The following is a 13,116-nucleotide window of genomic DNA, read 5'->3' as shown; positions in this document are numbered from 1 at the left end:
TCCCAGCTTCAGGAAGGTGCAGGCCTTCCTACATATGTCCAAGTGATTGTCCCTGCTGTTGATGGTTCTTTCAGTTACCATGCCATCAACTCATCAAGGAGAGCTGGGTTCGCAAAGGAACCAACAGGGCCGAAAGATTTAATGCTAATCAGAAGTCCGACCTTGAGGCTTTAACATCAGCCTGGGTCACTAGGAGAAAGCTACAACCTAATTTCGTCACCAAAGAAATGCGGCGATGACTCGGTTCAGACTTTTCACTACAACAAAATTTCTTTCTGCACAACAAATTTTGTCTCTTTTTTCACCTTTGGCAGGGAAACTGCAACAGCAAGTACAGGTAATGGAGCAAGACATGCTTGCTGTAGAGGAACAAGTGAATTTCACCTCAGCAAGTGACTCTCTGCTTTCGTCCCTGCACCACATCAGCCACCGCATTCAATTTGTAGATCAGTACAATGTTCGCACTTTGGTGAAATGCGAGGGGCTACTTCAGGTGCTATGTGAGGGGTCAGAGCAGGAAGTACCAGCCCCAGCGGTTTGAAGGAAAGCGCCTTACATAGCCGTCCATCTAGAAGTTGAAGATAGTTGCCCTTGTTCGTTAAAATAAAGGGCCCTGAATATTAGAAAGTTTAATCAGACTACGGCACCCGTGAGAGAACAAAATTTTGATCACAGGGTTTGCAGCTAGTTCATGGTTATTCCAGATCCGATGTTCAACTTAAAAGTGAACAAAATATTAGCCATCCAGCACTGATCTTTAAGATTACAGGCAATGCCTTTAAGAAATGTTAAAAGCCTGGCCTTTAAGAAATGCACAGAATCACATAGGGTGGTTTTTGGTTATCTAGTTGGTCATATTTTTATATAGAGGGCTGTGATCAGCTGCTACGAATGATCCCTTATTTGGTGTGCCTTTGTTAAAATAAAGAAAAAGAATAAAACGACTGAAATCAGTTTGCATTTATGTGTTAGTGGGTAAATGTGAAATCTTAAATTTTTTGAAACTCAAGTGCAAAGCCATTGTCTTCTTTTGACGCGTTTTTCGACTATGCCGTTGTCGTACTCGTTCCTTGAACTCCCTATTATTAGCAAAAATACCGCTGTTTTTCTCTATTCCATTTTGTGGCCTTCAAAAACGAAAATCGTCATATGGATTACGCGAGAGAGATTTGATTGAGGAGTGGTGGTAAAGGCAGGTAAATAATTACCTTGCACAACAACTCCTTGGTTAATTGCACAGAATTGTTTTGCAACCGTGTGCCCTCCCATTCCACTCAGTCTTTTACCCCCCCCCCCCCCCCCACTGCTACCAAAAATAATGCGAAAAAACGAAATCAAACGGCCCTACATAGAATTCGAACAAGATACTTTAAATCATGCGTGGTACGGAAAATTGCGCAATTAGTCACAGTTTCCCCGACATTTGAGCGATTAGCGATCTCCATGGAATCGAATTCAACAACTGATTATTACAGGTCTCTTCCAAGCTTTGGTTTCCTTATATCGGCTAGTCGACTCGAACACTGTCGCAAAATCTAGTCATTGAACGAGCTTTGTTTTCGTCAATGGTGTGGTCAATATCACGTCACGCCATAATGTAAAAAATTTCCCTTAGGGGCAAAAGACACAGAAATGTGTCTGCACCCTAAAATGGTAACTAAATCGGAATTAATATCATCGCATCATATATATCTTTTTAAAAAAGGTGATAGCTGGTAGAAAGAAGCAGTTTACAACGAGTGTAACGTTGTTTGGAAATCGCCGTATCGATCAGCATAGACAATAATTCATTACCTACTTTAACCTTGCCAAAACTAAAGATGAAGCAGGTTATCATTCTCCAGCAATCGTATTATAGTACAGTAATCTTTAGGCGTTCAGAATAGCGAAAAAAATATTTTCGTTGGCTGAGTTTCGGTTCTTGACGAGTGGCGTTTCTAAAACGAGGGCAAGGGTAAGACCAAGGGAAGGGTAAGGAAACGAATACAAAACGTATCCTAAACATGCATAAAAGCTAACCTTGGCCTAATTAGGCCCAAACAAAAGTTTAAGGTTAGCTTTTATGCATTTTTAGGATACTTTCTGTATTCGTATCCTTACCCTTACCCTCACTCTTGGTCTTACCCTTACCCTCGTTTTAGAAACGCCGCTTGACGAGGACGTAGTTCGGAGATGGCAAGTTCCGTGTTAATTTCAAGAATGGTCGCGATGCAAAAATTGACTTCACGTTTCTGTCTCTCGACGGCACACTTTTGTCAGGCCGCGGAAGAAATGTTAACACAGCATAGCACAAAGAATGCACTTCAAGGACATACTAGTTTCAACGTCAAATTACATGTACCAGTGGGCTTTTAGGGGATGTGCAATTTAGATAAATTGACTAGCTCATTTGCTCAACCGTCTGTACTAGGGTTTTTCTAACAGCCAAAAACAGATATTTTCTAGCAGCTTTTCCAAAATAAATTTATGCTTTGGAAAGACCAAGAAATGTGTTACGGTATGCCCAAATTGCATTGATGGCTGTGATCGCGTTTATGTACACGAACGATAACAAAATGCACCATTTTACTATATTTTCGGAGGTGACGGCGGTAAAATGGCGTCTTTGGAACTTCCCTCGATTTGAGAAAAAATTAAGCGGTTCGAGAACTTTGGAAACCATTTTCGAAAGAGCAAAATATAAAGAAATTCGAAATTTGACGAGTGACCACGAATTTTCGATAGTTACAGAAATTGGCTCTTAATTACATCCGAGTATTTAAGCGATGTATTTATGAATGGATCTGACGTTAATAATTATTCACTGAGGGACTCCGTGAACAAACTTGTTGTTCCAATGTCATTTTTTTGGAAGACAGTTTTAGCTATGGTGGTGCGGTGTGGTGCGGTGAGAATCACTGAATATCAAATAACTGTTATGGGGATACAGGGATTCGCTCTCTTACCTCATATCCACTTGGTCCAAAACAGCTGGAAATTTGTTGGCCATTCTAACATTTTAGGCAACTACCACTTGCATCGCAGTCGTCTTCACCTAAACAAATCTGGAACATCACGTCTTGCCCGGAATTTTACAAATTATTTGCGTTTAGATTAGGATATTGCCGTCTGGGAATCCGATTTGCCTGATGCCAGCACGAGCGATAACCGGGTAAGTGTTTTTGGGTGAGGTTTGGTTATTGCTTCCCTAAATATAAAGAGTGTGCCGTCCCATATTGATGAACTTCGAGTCTTCATATCCTATTCCAAAGTAGATATTCTTATAATTAACGAATCTAAATTAGATTCCACTATTCATGATAACGAACTTTATTTACCTCGCTTTGAAGTAGTCAGAAGAGATCGCAGAGTTAATGGAAGGAAAGGGGGTGGTGTTTGTATCTACTTGCGCTCAAATCTTAATTTCCGAATACGAGGTTATCTAAATAACGATAATTTGGAGTGTTTTTTCGTTGAATTCAGCATGCCTTGAAGTACAGGATTCGTGGTTGGCACCTGGTATCAGCCCCCAGGTTCTCCCATCGAATTGTTTAACGACTTTGAGAAATTGATAGACAAAATTGACGCTGAAAATAAGGATTTGTATCTACTTGGCGATGTTAACTGCAATTTGTCCTGAGGCAACAGCACATATTTTGTCCTCACTAACTAACATTCTTGATATCTGTAGTCTTAGCCAATTAATCACGGAACCAACACGTATTACCCAGGTGTCAAAAAGCCTGATCGATAATTTCCCCGGAGAAGGTTTCAAACTTTGGGGTTGTTCACGTTGGGATTAGTGACCATTCTCATGTTTTTATGACAGGTAAGGCTAATTATGACCACGACGGGTCTCGCACGATCAAAATGCGGCAGTTTAAAAACTTTCAAAAAGATAACTTTTTAAGTGATCTCAAGCAAAAGCCATGGAGAAACGTTGGTTCGCACCCTGATCGAAATGATATGTGGCAAGAATGGAGAACCCTGTTTGTCAGCTGCATGGAGAAACACGCGCCTCTAAAATCAAAAGGAATTCGTAACAAGAGGTCACCGTGGATAACGAGTTAATTATTGCTCAGAATGCGCAGAAGAGATGTTCTTAAAAAGAAAGCGATCTCTACAAATGATCATGCCATGTGGCAGCAGTTTAAACGGGCTAGAAACCAGGTGAAAAATGCAACTAAACTTGCTAAAAAACGGTATTTTTCTGAAAGCTTGGAAACTAGCAAAGGCAATCAAGTAAAACTTGGGATCTTATCAGTTAACGAGCTTAGCTCACGGAATAGTTGTAAGTCGTCCAATATTTTGGAAATCCAAGCTAATAATAGAACCATAAATAACGCCGATGATATGGCGGAAGCTTTCAATGTGCACTTCACTACTGAACATTGCGAAAATGCTAGCTCGTGATATTCCGGTTGGAGAAGTTGACGCTGAATCATTCTTGTCGCCCTCTGATAATTCGTTTTTTATAAACACTCCGAGTATCGACATTGTTTTAGACCTGTTGAAAAAAATCGATGAAAAGAAAGCCACTGGCCAAGACAAGATCCCTAGTAAGTTATTAAAAATGGCAGCTAGTATTGTTGCACTCTCACTAACAGACGTATTTACGAAATCAATCCTCACGGGAATCTATGCAACTGAATGGAAATTTGCTAGGGTGACACCGATCTTTAAAAAAGGCTCAAAATCTGATTTTGAGCCTTTTTTACAGCTTTGCTTGAGGCGACAAATAGCTGGTCTGTTAACATCGACAATGGCTTCCCGAATGGCGTCGTTTTCATTGACCTTAAAAAGGCATTCGACACTATCGACCATGAAATCATTTCACGCAAGATGTCATACTTTGGGGCCGACCAGGAAACTATCACTTAGTTTCAATCGTACCTAAGCAATCGGACCCAAAGATGTATTGTTAATGGAAGACTGTCAACTCCTCGTACTATTACTTGTGGGGTTCCGCAAGGCAGCATATTAGGACGGTCCCTTGCTATTTTAAGGTATATTAACGTTCTTCCTAACTGCCTCCGGGAGGCTTCCCCGAGAATGTTCACTGACGGTACCAATATAACCCTAACTGCAAAAACTTTAACAGAGCTTAAACTAGCATTAACTCCTGAACTCAGTAACCTTAACTGTTGGCTGAGAGCCAACAGGTTGAGTTTAAATGTGGCTTAAAGACCGAGTTAATGATAATTGGATCTAGGCAGAGATTAAACACTCAATGTGGCGAGGTTGATATACGAATTGATGACGAAATGATCAAGAGAGTAGATCGCACTAAATCCCTCGGTCTTACCATTGATGATGGGCTTTCTTGGTCAAATCATGTAGACGAAATATGCAGGAACGTTTCCTCAGCTATAGGAGCCTTAAAACGAATACGGCACTTTATCTCAGCTAATACTGCGCTTCAAATATATAACGCTTTAGTATTACCGCATTTTGATTATTGGTTTCCTGTCTAGGACTGCTTAAGTGGCCAGTCAAGTGATAAGCTGCAAAAATTACAAAATCGCGCAGCTAGGGTAATTACTAAATTACCCTTTGATACGAGCTCTAACTTCCTTCCCGATACTCTTAAGTGGGAGAAGCTGTCTCTTCGACGTAAAAAACAGAAAGCACTAATTATGTATAAAACAATTCACGATCTTGCCCCGGAATACCTTCAACGCCTTTTCAGTCAACCAGATGCTGAATATAACATGAGAAACTTAGAAAGTAAACTTACTCCCCCCCCCCCTCCCCTCCCCTCCCCCACCCCCCGCAAGCAAAAATAATGCGAAAAAACGAAATCAAACGGCCCTACATGGAATTCGAGCCAGATACTTTAAATCAAATACCGTTCACTTGGTACGGAAAAATGCGCAATTATCAAATTAAAGTCGTTGGAGTAATATCATGGAATTTGTCACAGTTTCCCCAACGTTTGAGCGATCTCCATGGAATCGAATTCAACAACTGATTATTACAGGTCTCTTCCAAGCTTTGGTTTCCTTATATCGGCTAGTCAACTCGAACACTGTTGCAAACTTTAGTCACTGAACGAGCTTTGTTTTCGTCAATGGTGTGGTCAACATCACGTCAGGCAATAATGTAAAAAATTTCCCTTAAGGCGGCGAAATACGAGATACAAAAAACCCTAAACTTGGCGCGAAACATTGTTTCTTTGCCTGTTTGGGTCGTTGTCTCCTGTTTTTCACCTTGCATTTGTTGCGGGTTGAAGAAAGTTGTGGCGACACTTTACTTGTCACAAAAGGGTGGAATCAATCTGGAAAAAAAGTCGTTATTTGCCATTTCAGCAAACCACTTGTTGAAAAGAAGACAAATTCCCTTTGAAAATGTACCACTTAAGCCAGTTCGCACTCTGATCGAAATGATATGTGGCAAGAATGGAGAACCCTGTTTGTCAGCTGCATGGAGAAACACGCGCCTCTAAAATCAAAAGGAATTCGTAACAAGAGGTCACCGTGGATAACGAGTTAATTATTGCTCAGAATGCGCAGAAGAGATGTTCTTAAAAAGAAAGCGATCTCTACAAATGATCATGCCATGTGGCAGCAGTTTAAACGGGCTAGGAACCAGGTGAAAAATGCAACTAAACTTGCTAAAAAACGGTATTTTTCTGAAAGCTTGGAAACTAGCAAAGGCAATCAAGTAAAACTTGGGATCTTATCAGTTAACGAGCTTAGCTCACGGAATAGTTGTAAGTCGTCCAATATTTTGGAAATCCAAGCTAATAATAGAACTATAAATAACGCCGATGATATGGCGGAAGCTTTCAATGTGCACTTCACTACTGAACATTGCGAAAATGCTAGCTCGTGATATTCCGGTTGGAGAAGTTGACGCTGAATCATTCTTGTCGCCCTCTGATAATTCGTTTTTTATAAACACTCCGAGTATCGACATTGTTCTAGACCTGTTGAAAAAAATCGATGAAAAGAAAGCCACTGGCCAAGACAAGATCCCTAGTAAGTTATTAAAAATGGCAGCTAGTATTGTTGCACTCTCACTAACAGACGTATTTACGAAATCAATCCTCACGGGAATCTATGCAACTGAATGGAAATTTGCTAGGGTGACACCGATCTTTAAAAAAGGCTCAAAATCTGATTTTGAGCCTTTTTTACAGCTTTGCTTGAGGCGACAAATAGCTGGTCTGTTAACATCGACAATGGCTTCCCGAATGGCGTCGTTTTCATTGACCTTAAAAAGGCATTCGACACTATCGACCATGAAATCATTTCACGCAAGATGTCATACTTTGGGGCCGACCAGGAAACTATCACTTAGTTTCAATCGTACCTAAGCAATCGGACCCAAAGATGTATTGTTAATGGAAGACTGTCAACTCCTCGTACTATTACTTGTGGGGTTCCGCAAGGCAGCATATTAGGACGGTCCCTTGCTATTTTAAGGTATATTAACGTTCTTCCTAACTGCCTCCGGGAGGCTTCCCCGAGAATGTTCACTGACGGTACCAATATAACCCTAACTGCAAAAACTTTAACAGAGCTTAAACTAGCATTAACTCCTGAACTCAGTAACCTTAACTGTTGGCTGAGAGCCAACAGGTTGAGTTTAAATGTGGCTTAAAGACCGAGTTAATGATAATTGGATCTAGGCAGAGATTAAACACTCAATGTGGCGAGGTTGATATACGAATTGATGACGAAATGATCAAGAGAGTAGATCGCACTAAATCCCTCGGTCTTACCATTGATGATGGGCTTTCTTGGTCAAGTCATGTAGACGAAATATGCAGGAACGTTTCCTCAGCTATAGGAGCCTTAAAACGAATACGGCACTTTATCTCAGCTAATACTGCGCTTCAAATATATAACGCTTTAGTATTACCGCATTTTGATTATTGGTTTCCTGTCTAGGACTGCTTAAGTGGCCAGTCAAGTGATAAGCTGCAAAAATTACAAAATCGCGCAGCTAGGGTAATTACTAAATTACCCTTTGATACGAGCTCTAACTTCCTTCCCGATACTCTTAAGTGGGAGAAGCTGTCTCTTCGACGTAAAAAACAGAAAGCACTAATTATGTATAAAACAATTCACGATCTTGCCCCGGAATACCTTCAACGCCTTTTCAGTCAACCAGATGCTGAATATAACATGAGAAACTTAGAAAGTAAACTTACTCCCCCCCCCCTCCCCTCCCCTCCCCCACCCCCCGCAAGCAAAAATAATGCGAAAAAACGAAATCAAACGGCCCTACATGGAATTCGAGCCAGATACTTTAAATCAAATACCGTTCACTTGGTACGGAAAAATGCGCAATTATCAAATTAAAGTCGTTGGAGTAATATCATGGAATTTGTCACAGTTTCCCCAACGTTTGAGCGATCTCCATGGAATCGAATTCAACAACTGATTATTACAGGTCTCTTCCAAGCTTTGGTTTCCTTATATCGGCTAGTCAACTCGAACACTGTTGCAAACTTTAGTCACTGAACGAGCTTTGTTTTCGTCAATGGTGTGGTCAACATCACGTCAGGCAATAATGTAAAAAATTTCCCTTAAGGCGGCGAAATACGAGATACAAAAAACCCTAAACTTGGCGCGAAACATTGTTTCTTTGCCTGTTTGGGTCGTTGTCTCCTGTTTTTCACCTTGCATTTGTTGCGGGTTGAAGAAAGTTGTGGCGACACTTTACTTGTCACAAAAGGGTGGAATCAATCTGGAAAAAAGTCGTTATTTGCCATTTCAGCAAACCACTTGTTGAAAAGAAGACAAATTCCCTTTGAAAATGTACCACTTAAGCCAGTTCGCACTCTGATCGAAATGATATGTGGCAAGAATGGAGAACCCTGTTTGTCAGCTGCATGGAGAAACACGCGCCTCTAAAATCAAAAGGAATTCGTAACAAGAGGTCACCGTGGATAACGAGTTAATTATTGCTCAGAATGCGCAGAAGAGATGTTCTTAAAAAGAAAGCGATCTCTACAAATGATCATGCCATGTGGCAGCAGTTTAAACGGGCTAGGAACCAGGTGAAAAATGCAACTAAACTTGCTAAAAAACGGTATTTTTCTGAAAGCTTGGAAACTAGCAAAGGCAATCAAGTAAAACTTGGGATCTTATCAGTTAACGAGCTTAGCTCACGGAATAGTTGTAAGTCGTCCAATATTTTGGAAATCCAAGCTAATAATAGAACTATAAATAACGCCGATGATATGGCGGAAGCTTTCAATGTGCACTTCACTACTGAACATTGCGAAAATGCTAGCTCGTGATATTCCGGTTGGAGAAGTTGACGCTGAATCATTCTTGTCGCCCTCTGATAATTCGTTTTTTATAAACACTCCGAGTATCGACATTGTTCTAGACCTGTTGAAAAAAATCGATGAAAAGAAAGCCACTGGCCAAGACAAGATCCCTAGTAAGTTATTAAAAATGGCAGCTAGTATTGTTGCACTCTCACTAACAGACGTATTTACGAAATCAATCCTCACGGGAATCTATGTAACTGAATGGAAATTTGCTAGGGTGACACCGATCTTTAAAAAAGGCTCAAAATCTGATTTTGAGCCTTTTTTACAGCTTTGCTTGAGGCGACAAATAGCTGGTCTGTTAACATCGACAATGGCTTCCCGAATGGCGTCGTTTTCATTGACCTTAAAAAGGCATTCGACACTATCGACCATGAAATCATTTCACGCAAGATGTCATACTTTGGGGCCGACCAGGAAACTATCACTTAGTTTCAATCGTACCTAAGCAATCGGACCCAAAGATGTATTGTTAATGGAAGACTGTCAACTCCTCGTACTATTACTTGTGGGGTTCCGCAAGGCAGCATATTAGGACGGTCCCTTGCTATTTTAAGGTATATTAACGTTCTTCCCAACTGCCTCCGGGAGGCTTCCCCGAGAATGTTCACTGACGGTACCAATATAACCCTAACTGCAAAAACTTTAACAGAGCTTAAACTAGCATTAACTCCTGAACTCAGTAACCTTAACTGTTGGCTGAGAGCCAACAGGTTGAGTTTAAATGTGGCTTAAAGACCGAGTTAATGATAATTGGATCTAGGCAGAGATTAAACACTCAATGTGGCGAGGTTGATATACGAATTGATGACGAAATGATCAAGAGAGTAGATCGCACTAAATCCCTCGGTCTTACCATTGATGATGGGCTTTCTTGGTCAAGTCATGTAGACGAAATATGCAGGAACGTTTCCTCAGCTATAGGAGCCTTAAAACGAATACGGCACTTTATCTCAGCTAATACCGCGCTTCAAATATATAACGCTTTAGTATTACCGCATTTTGATTATTGGTTACCTGTCTAGGACTGCTTAAGTGGCCAGTCAAGTGGTAAGCTGCAAAAATTACAAAATCGCGCAGCTAGGGTAATTACTAAATTACCCTTTGATACGAGCTCTAACTTCCTTCCCGATATTCTTAAGTGGGAGAAGCTGTCTCTTCGACGTAAAAAACAGAAAGCACTAATTATGTATAAAACAATTCACGATCTTGCCCCGGAATACCTTCAACGCCTTTTCAGTCAACCAGATGCTGAATATAACTTGAGAAACTTAGAAAGTAAACTTACTTCCCCCCCCCCTCCCCTCCCCCCCCCCCCACCCCCCGCAAGCAAAAATAATGCGAAAAAACGAAATCAAACGGCCCTACATGGAATTCGAGCCAGATACTTTAAATCAAATACCGTTTGCTTGGTACGGAAAAATGCGCAATTATCAAATTAAAGTCGTTGGAGTAATATCATGGAATTTGTCACAGTGTCCCCATCGTTTGAACGATCTCCATGGAATCGAATTCAACAACTGATTATTACAGGTCTCTTCCAAGCTTTGGTTTCCTTATATTGGCTAGTCAACTCCAACACTGTTGCAAACTTTAGTCACTGAACGAGCTTTGTTTTCGTCAATGGTGTGGTCAACATCACGTCACGTAGTCATGTAAAAAATTTCCCTTAAGGCGGCGAAATACGAGATACAAAAAACCCTAAACTTGGCGCGCAACATTGTTTCTTTGCCTGTTTGGGTCGTTGTCTCCTGTTTTCCACCTTGCATTTGTTGCGGGTTGAAGAAAGTTGTGGCGACACTTTACTCGTCACAAAAGGGTGGAATCTCATTTCAGCAAACCACTTGTTGAAAAGGAGACAAATTCCCTTTGAAAATGTACCAATTAAGCCAATTCCACCATCCTCGGTGATGTCTTGTCCTGATGAGTTAAAAAATCACCATGAGAAAAGCACACAAACACCAAAATCAAGTTGTTACTGCTTTCCAAACTCAAGCAAAGGAATCTCTGTCAAGGTATGCACATTTCCAATAATTATATATACATACACACAATGTAGATGTAGAAGCACATGTTTTACGAGTATAGGGATGGCGCAGTGGTGAAAACACTCACCTCCCACTAATGTTGCCCAGGTTCAATTCCCAGACTCGGAGACATATGTGGGTTGAGTTTGTTGGTTCTCTACTCTGCACTGAGAGGTTTTCTCCGGGCACTCCGGTTTCCCCTCTCCTCAAAAACCAACAATTAACTTGATTTGGTGTTAATTGTTAATTTCAATTTACAGTGTCCCCAATTTGTGCTTCAGCGCTAGAACGACTAGACACTTAAATAAAGTTCCTTTCCTTTCCTTTTTCCTTGATAGTGTACTAGAAAATAAAATTTGCCATCGTGGTAATGGCATATCCTTAAGTTTCAAGTTTATAGAGGAGTTCACGCTCTTGATTGCATCATGAGTAATCAGGGCAACGGGGCGGAAAATTCAAAGGTTTGTATGGAAATTCAAAGCAAAATATACTGTACACGACTCTACTTTATAGCCTTTTGCCTTCATAAACCAAACAAATAAGTTCATGTTCACAACTGAGATGAACTAGACTTGGTATCCGTTCTCTGGATTTCCTAAATATTGCTTTTTTAGTCTCCATACATTCTCTATAATTTTTTGCCTCTTGAATTACAGGGTAATGTATGGCAGAAACTCTTTTTAATAAAATAATTTCTACAATAGCCATTCTCTCCAAATTAACTCTGCCGCACCCTTGAGCACATATCTTCTGTTTTGGAAAATAAAAAACTCAAAATTGCATATCATGAACACTTTTCATCGTTTTGAACTTCCTTACAAACCTTCGAATTTCTCTTCATCTTGCCCTAATTTCCCATGGTGTACTCAAGAGCGTAAACTCCTCTATTGCAAATTACTTTGTGCAACTTATTACAGAAGATGCCATATCCTTATGCTTTAAGGAGGCTCAGAACAGGTGTTTAGCCGAGCGCTCCGGCTTAATGTCACACATGCCACCTGAACTGCTCCAGAAGATAATGAATCGAGTAATTAATACAACCGGAAATAGAGTTCGTTAGATTTGGTCAGGTTTATCTCAAAAGTTCCTCCAGTGTCCTTCCCTGATTTGTTTGGAAACAAGTGAGAAGCATTATTTTGCAACCTTAAAGTAAATTTTCAAAAACTTATCTGGTGGAATTTTTTTCATCTTTCAGCTTTTTCATAAATATTTCAAATTCTACTTCAATTTATAGTTCTTTCTCACATCATGTACTGAGTCAGAGAATTATGATATGGTTTTTCCTGAGTATAATATTTATGCTGATTTCAACACCCAAGCAGCTGTACACAGTAATAATCATAATCATAATCATAATCATAATCATAATAATCATCATCATCATTGTTGTTCAATTATGTCCAGGTACATACTTGTATAACTATAGAAAGAGTATGCTGTTTCCTTCTTTCTGTGGAAAATATGAATTAGGTTTTTCCTGAGTATAATATTTATGCTGATTTCAACACCCAAGCAGCTGTACACAGTAATAATAATAATCATAATCATAATCAGAATCAGAATCATAATCATAATCATAATCATAATAATCATCATCATCATCATTGTTATTCAACTATGTCCAGGTACATACTTGTATAACTATAGAAAGAGTATGCTGTTTCCTTCTTTCTGTGGAAAATATGAATTAGTGCATAAAATCAGTTAATGATGGTTCATTTTTTGCACATCTATTTTGTTTCCCTAAACTCAAATATTGTGCTACTTTTTCTGATGTGTCCAATAAAGCTGATAAATTAATAAAAATATTGAAAGAATGTG

General features: G+C 39.9%; 1 protein-coding gene across 4 annotated transcripts in view; it reads right to left on the bottom strand.

The window, feature by feature from the left end:
- Nucleotides 1–7,788, bottom strand: part of LOC137976320 (tetratricopeptide repeat protein 28-like) — a 21,413-nt gene extending 13,625 nt beyond the window's left edge. The window contains exons 1-2 of one of the 4 annotated variants that reach the window (XM_068823621.1): nt 7,706–7,788; nt 2,946–3,034 (exon numbers count right to left, since the gene is read on the bottom strand). The gene's annotated coding sequence lies outside the window, so the exon portion shown is untranslated. Of the gene's footprint in view, nt 1–2,945; nt 3,035–5,284; nt 5,390–7,705 lie in introns of those variants that run through there. The other 3 variants (XM_068823620.1, XM_068823622.1, XM_068823623.1) reach the window with 3 other exon arrangements.
- Between the last annotated feature and the right edge of the window lie 5,328 nt (nt 7,789–13,116).

Source organism: Montipora foliosa, chromosome 11 (genome assembly GCF_036669935.1).
Source record: "Montipora foliosa isolate CH-2021 chromosome 11, ASM3666993v2, whole genome shotgun sequence".
Taxonomy (NCBI): Eukaryota; Metazoa; Cnidaria; class Anthozoa; order Scleractinia; family Acroporidae; genus Montipora; species Montipora foliosa.
Note: the sequence above shows the minus strand (reverse complement) of the source record. Positions and strands in the feature narration are given on the sequence as shown.